This window comes from Emydura macquarii, unplaced genomic scaffold (assembly GCF_026122565.2).
Source record: "Emydura macquarii macquarii isolate MOO-44397 ecotype Brisbane River unplaced genomic scaffold, CSIRO-AGI_Emac_v2 contig_3245, whole genome shotgun sequence".
Taxonomy (NCBI): domain Eukaryota; kingdom Metazoa; phylum Chordata; order Testudines; family Chelidae; genus Emydura; species Emydura macquarii.
This window is the reverse complement of record NW_027133382.1, coordinates 72642-79011: the sequence shown is the minus strand read 5'-3', so window position 1 is coordinate 79011 and position 6370 is coordinate 72642. Positions and strand designations below refer to the sequence as shown.

General features: G+C 46.0%; 1 pseudogene; it reads left to right on the top strand.

Moving 5' to 3' along the window:
* The first annotated feature begins 320 nt into the window (after positions 1–320).
* Positions 321–6370, top strand: part of LOC137142725 (zinc finger protein 208-like) — a 34881-nt pseudogene continuing 28831 nt past the window's right edge.

The following is a 6370-nucleotide window of genomic DNA, read 5'->3' as shown; positions in this document are numbered from 1 at the left end:
CCTGCACAGGTGAGGAATCTGGGAAACTGACACAGAAACCATCTGGCGAGTGAAGGAAAAAGCTGGGACTTCTGAAGCATGCCATGAGTGAGCACTCTTAGTTCTGCCCCATCTCACCCAGGTCAGGGCTGCAGTCAACAGGTGTCGTATCATCAAGGCAAATATCAGTCATGACTTCCTACCCATCCTGTTAGGAATTTCCTCCCTAACTTTATTTCCCTGGGAGCGTTTGGATGGGATGTGGAGGCAGAATCCAATTCTGCAACAGTTATAATGTTGTGTTTTTGGTTTTTGCTATTCCTGTCTCCCTGGCACAGGCAATGACTCCTGTCTGGATTCTCTCTCTCTCCCAGCAGGTGATAGGACAGAGAGTGAGAAAAAGCAGGAGAATCAGCAGCGAGAAGGTCCTGGGAAAGTGGAACCACAGGAGACTTTTTTGAGAAGAGGTGAAGGGAATTTTTCCCAGTGCTTGAAAGAGGAAAAAACCTGCAGAAATCGACACAGCTCAGAGACACTGCCGGAAAACTATCCAAGGAAGAACCTGGATGAATCCATTCAGTGTGGTAGAGGATTCCAGAATCCCAAGGAAAGCACAGCTCAGCAGACAAGTCACAATGAAGAGAAACCCCATAAATGCTTGGACTGTGGGAAAAGTTTCAGATACAAGTCATACCTTATTAAGCACCAGATAATTCACACAGGAGAGAGACCCTATAAATGCCTGGAGTGTGGAAAAAGTTTTAGAGACAATTCATCCCTTACTAAACATGGGCGAATCCACACAGGAGAGAGACCCTATAAATGCCTCGAGTGTGGGAAAAGTTTCAGTGTGAAAGCAGCGCTTAATTTACATCAGAGAACCCACACAGGAGAGAAACCCTATAAATGCCTGGAGTGTGGGAAAACTTTCAGTCGGAGTTCATACCTTACTAAACATGGGAGAATCCACACAGGAGAGAGACCATATACATGTCTTGAGTGTGGGAAAAGTTTCATTCAACACTCAAACCTTGTTACACATCAGAGACTGAAGACAGGACTAAAACCCTATAAATGCCTTGAGTGTGGGAAAAGTTTCAGTTTGAAATCAACCCTTAATGCACATCAGAAAACCCACACAGGAGAGAGAACCCGCACAGGAGAGAAACCCCATAAATGCTTAGACTGTGGGAAATCTTTCAGTCGGAGCTCAGATCTTATTAACCATGAGAGAAACCATGCAGGAGAGAGACCCTATAAATGCCTTGAGTGTGGAAAAAGTTTCAGTCAGGGCTCACACCTTATTAACCATCAGAGAACGCACACAGGTGAGAAACCCTATAAATGCCTTGAGTGTGGGAAATGTTTCATGCGGTGCTCACACCTTATTAAGCATCAGAGAATCCACACAGGCGAGAAACCTTATAAATGCCCTGAGTGTGGGAAAAGCTTCATTGACAGAGCAAAACTTATTAGTCATCAGAGAATCCACACTGGCGAGAGACCCCATAAATGCTTGGACTGTGGGAAAAGCTTCACGGAAAAGTCACACCTTGTTATACACCAGAGAGTGCACACAGGAGAGAGACCCTATAAATGCCTTGAGTGTGGGAAACGTTTTAGTAAGAAGTCTCTCCTTATAACACATCAGAGACTGCACGCAGGAGACAGACGCTATAAATGCCTTGAGTGTGGGAAAAGTTTTATTGAAAGTTCATCCCTTATTAAACATGGGCGAATCCACACAGGAGAAAGACCCTATAAATGCCTTGAGTGCGGGAAAAGTTTTATCGACAGTTCATACCTCACTAAGCATGGGAGACTCCACACGGGAGAGAGACCGTATAAATGCCTGGAGTGTGGGAAAAGTTTTGTTCTGCGCTCATACCTTATTAGACATCAGAAAATCCACACAGGCAACAAACCCCATCAATGCCCTGACTGTGGGAAAAGCTTCACTAAGAGCTTGTATCTTACCAAACATCTGAGAATCCATGAGGGTGAGACCCCCTAGGAATAGCCTGGCTGCCGGGAAAGATTCTCTTTGAGTTGGCACATCAGTGATACACATGACAGAGAGACCTTGAATGTGGGGGTAGCTTCAATTGGTGACCCCAGGCAGAGGAGGAGAAGCCCCGATCAGCCCCTCCTCCCTGCTGCAGCCCTGGCTGCTGAGCTGATGGGCCACAGATGAGGGAAGGAAAAGAAAAACTCCTCCAGCGGCTCCCTCTGCATGGCTCAAGTTCTCTTGTCTCCCTTCCCAGACATGTTCCCCCTTCCATGGAGATAAGGAGAAGGAGACTTGGGCCAGGCCCCACCTTCCCTCTAGACCCCTTTCCCCATCTCCCATCAGCCCATGGGCTGGGCTACCCTGATTGCTTGGAGCTGTTTTGTGAAAGCAGAATGTCTCTGAAACCTGGTAACTCCTCCCCTCCCCAAATCCCCCAGGGCTCTAGGTTCTGGGGATCAAATATTAGGGACCAGAAGGACGGGTTTGGGAGGACACGGGATTGACTGGTTGGGGCTGCTGGAACTAGGAAGCAGAGGGAGATGGATGCTGGGGCTATTGGGATCATGGGATAAGAGGAGAAGGAGAGCACAGGGATACAGAGATACTGCCTCTTATCACTCACCCCCTCTGCCCCTTCTCCCTGCCTCCTCTGCATTCATAGAGCACCACTGAGAGGGGCTGATTCCCACAGGGCCTTTTGTGGTAGGAAATGTGGTCGGGATTAACCAGCACATCTCTATGACCCTCCAGCAGATTTCCTAGTGTAAACCTGAGCATCTTTGTGCTGATCCCATCCCCCATTAGGAGAGTGATTGCTAGTGCCTGACTTCCCCCTTTAGGGCTTTATTGTCTCATTCCCAGATAGTCTCACATTACTCCAGGCCATGCTGAAAAGCATGTATTGATTGTAGATTTTCTCCCTTGTGGACCAGAATTAACTAGATGCTAAAAGAAATGGTAGCAGGGTTATAGTAAAATAGGGTGTTTTAAGTTCTGTGCTATTTGAGGGCAGTGGGGCGAGTCTGAGGGATTCCCGCTTTCCCATCATGCTCTGCTCTTGACACAGTGACCTCTCTAACAGCAATGGAGAGTTTTATCCTGTATCCATTCTACCCTTCCACCTCCCAAAGTGTCATTTATCCCAGCGTCGTTGCTTAGGAATTACAGTTTTGATTTCTACAACCCTAAGTCTGACTCCTGAGGACTGGAGAAGAAAGTGTGACAGACCTGGGGAGTGAGCAGGGAAATCTCAGTGAACCTCAAAGCAGAGTTTGACCTCTCAGATCCACCCTGTTTCCATCTATTGGCGAAATTGCTTCCAGTCTGTTTCTCGGCTAGTCCAGATCATTTGTAGATGGGAAGTTCTTCTTTGCTCTTTCTTCCTCTTTCTTTTATTATTATGATGCTAAAACTTTTGTAACTAATACAACCAAATAACAAGGTGAGAAGTAAACCAGGTTTAGCCACTTCATAAGAAAATGGGTTCATGTATTTTGGTGATTTTAAGTCTTAAAAGATTCTCTGAGATTTTACTTTATGAATGTGAAAGCATTTGAAGCCCACCTTGCATTGTGGGTTTTTCTTTCTTTGTGAAGGCCGTTTGCTCACATACTGTGAAATTAGTTTAGTTTGACTGGATGTGGCTTAGATTTATTGAGGATTCACGAGACGGATGATCATTTACCAGAATAGTCTTTTTTTTTTTTTTTTTTAATTTTATTTTCCCTTTATCTAACCCTTTGTCATGAGTTTTTTTTTTGTTTTTTGTTTTTGGTGTGGTTTGAACAATGACAATTATCAATATCTATCAGCACAAACGCTGATGGTGAGTGCAAGATTCATACTCCGAGAGGCAGAGATTGAAATGGGGAATGAAATTATTGCCTGCTGTCTACAGTGATGTGAGATATAGTCAAGAGAGGAAGAGGGTAGGGGGAACAGAGCTGGGAAACTGATGGATTTGCTCCTTAGAGGCAGACAGCTGAGGCTGAGAACTGTGAACTTGCTGCATCAGAGCCAGAGAGAGTCTAGAAACGGCCTATGAGCGTCTTGTGAAGTTGCCCCTAAAATCTAAAGGGCTATGAATGACATGCCAAGAAGAATGATGGGGACCACAGCTCCTCATTACTGAGATGATGAGGTTGGACACAGGTCAGAACGGAGCTGGAGATGTCAACAGACTTGGCCAGCCTCGAAGCCTGACCAACCCACATCATTGAGGCCAGAGGGAGTTGAGGAACCTGTCACCCCTTCCCCCATCGTCCTGTGTTGTGGATGACAGAGACTCCTTTGCCCCACTCACCCCACACTCATCCCTCTTGTGGAACACTGTACCCCATGTTCCCCACTTTTACATGGTTATATATATTGTGTACAAAGTTTGCCTTGTGAGGTATCCTTTGAAAACTCATGATCTGCTGAATATTGTGCCGTTGAAATGTGTGTAACACCACTGCATGTAGAATTATGAGATTTCACTGTATCTTTGTTATTAGGGTTATCTTAGTTTGTTACTTGGGTTCCCAAAAAGAGGATGCTGGGGAAGGGAGAGGAAAAAGGGGAACTGGGTGGGTATAGTTTGGGGAACTAAAGGGGAAACTGGGGGGCATTTGGGGGTGCTGGAGGAGGTACCTTTGATAGGCCTACTCACTGCAGGGGGGGGGGCGGCAGTGTCACCGTGACAAGGCAGCTGGCAAAAGCCCAGGACGCAGCAACAGCCATCAGTCAGCACCTCCTGGCGGAACCTCCTCTCCAGGCTGGGAGCCAGGGCCTGGTTAGGCAGGATCCGCCAGCTGCCACTTGCAGGCAAACAGACCAATCAGCTGCAGACACAGGGGAGGGGCCAATCAGGATCAATGGGGGCTCTTTCTGAGCTTCAGCTTGTCTGCTCTGCAAAAACCCCTGATATTTGCTGTTATTTGAAAACCCTGCTTGGACAGAGAAAGCAAGCTCAAAAAAGAGGCTCTATCCAGGAAAACCTGGACCTATGGTAACCCTATTTGTTACTGAAATATGTCATAATTGTGGGGGAAGAATCACCGACTAACTCCTCAGAGATGACAAAGGACTGACCCTAGGTGTTAGAAAACTATTCTCTGTTTAACTGGCCATCCATCAAGTGGAAGAAGGGAATAAACAAAGAAATTAATAATTCATCTGAAGGACAGTTTGGAGCTCATCTATACCATGGAGTTGCCTGATGCCATGACCCAGCAAAGACTTTTCCAGTGATCCTAGCTGGAAGATTTTCCAGTTAGATGAACTGCTGAAAGCTTTGGGTGAGATAAATCCTTTTGCTTCTAAACCTACTAGCCTGCATAAAGATTAGATTTTAGCATGTGTTTTTAACTTTCTATTTCTTTCGTAACCAAATCTGACTTTTATGCTTATTGCTTGAAATCGCTTAAAATCTGTCCTTTTCTAGTTACTGAGCTTGCTTTATTCTTTTATCTAAACCAGTGTGTTTTGGATTGAAGTGCTTTGGGAGACTCCATTTGAGACAACAAGGCTACATATGATCATCCCTTTCGTCAGAATGACGGATTATTAATGAACTTATGCCGTTTAAGGGGGCCCTGAGCAGTGTAGGAGACATTCTGTGGGGACAAGGCTGGGACTAAGAAATTGCGGGTGTCACTCTGTATATAATTCATGGATGGCTGGGGAAGCATTTATATAACTTAACTGAGTGTGACTTTGCAGGGTAGTGGCTGTGTCTGAGCAGAGCCTGGAAATACTGCTGTCCATCGCAAAGCAGTGTAAAAGTCACCCTGGGCTGGAGATTAAGGGCACAGTGGTTCAACAGTCCAATTTGTACCCTGGGAAATGTCACAGCTCTAACCTGAGCTCTTTGGATTTCCTGCCCTCAGAATGTTTGCTTTTGTGACTGGTTCCCAGCATCTCTCCTGGGTCTCTGCACTTTTACTACTCATTTCTAAAGGTTGCGCTGTTGCAGGTGCATGCAGGAGTTGGATGCAGCAATGTGCTGGGTTGGAGGCGGGGAAAGGAGTCTGTTTTTGTTCGTCCTTTGAAATAATAAAGTAAAATTTAGTTTCTCCCACTCCCGGAGTCCTTTGTTTTGCATTCAATGGCTACCAACTCCAGAGTTAAAGTTAAAAGTAAGAGCAATGGGATGAAAACGCACAGTGAGTTCACGCAACTAACCTCACCCTTGCGCTGTCATAGGCTCGTCAGGTTTTCCATACAGGTAAACTCTGCCCCTTTCCCTGATCCTGGTACAAAAGAACAGTGTGACTGGGTTCATAGGGTCCTTCTTGTCTTCCTCATCTTGGTGTAAACCAGAAGTAATCCCACTGCAAACTTCCTTCCCCTGTGGCTCGTCAGCAGGTGCCAGGAGCTGGCATCACTAACGAGGGTGGG